Source organism: Mastomys coucha, unplaced genomic scaffold (assembly GCF_008632895.1).
Source record: "Mastomys coucha isolate ucsf_1 unplaced genomic scaffold, UCSF_Mcou_1 pScaffold7, whole genome shotgun sequence".
In the NCBI taxonomy this organism is placed as follows: Eukaryota; Metazoa; Chordata; class Mammalia; order Rodentia; family Muridae; genus Mastomys; species Mastomys coucha.
Window position 1 is genome coordinate 33,075,828 of NW_022196913.1, and position 533 is coordinate 33,076,360.

The window sequence follows — 533 nt, forward strand, 5'->3', positions numbered from 1 at the left end:
GCCCTGGTTATCCTGAAACCTGCTTTGTAGACCAGGCTGGCCTTGAACTCACAGAGATCCACCTGCCTCTGCCTCCCAAGTGTTAGAATTAACACTTGGCAGTGGTTACCACTGCCCAGCTGTTTATGTTTTTATAAGCAGGTCTTTCATTCAGTAGCTCAGGCTGTCATGGAACTCACGATGTAACCTAGGCTGACCTCAAAATCACAATGATCCATCTCGATTCAGCATCTGAAGGCTGGATGATTGGCATGAGCCACGGTAGTCAGACTCAAAGTTTTTATTATTGATGTATTAATTTCTTTTAATCTTGAGACAGTGTCTCACATAGCTTAGTGTGTAAGTTAGGGTTTTACTGCTGTGAACAGACACAATGACCAAGGCAACTCTTACGGGGACACATTTAATTGGAGCTGGATTACAAGTTCAGAGGTTCAATCCATTATTGTGGGGGCGGGGTTGGGAGTGGGAGCATGGCCGCATCCCAGCAGGCATGGTGCAAGGGGAGCTGAGAGTTCTACGTCTTGTTCTTT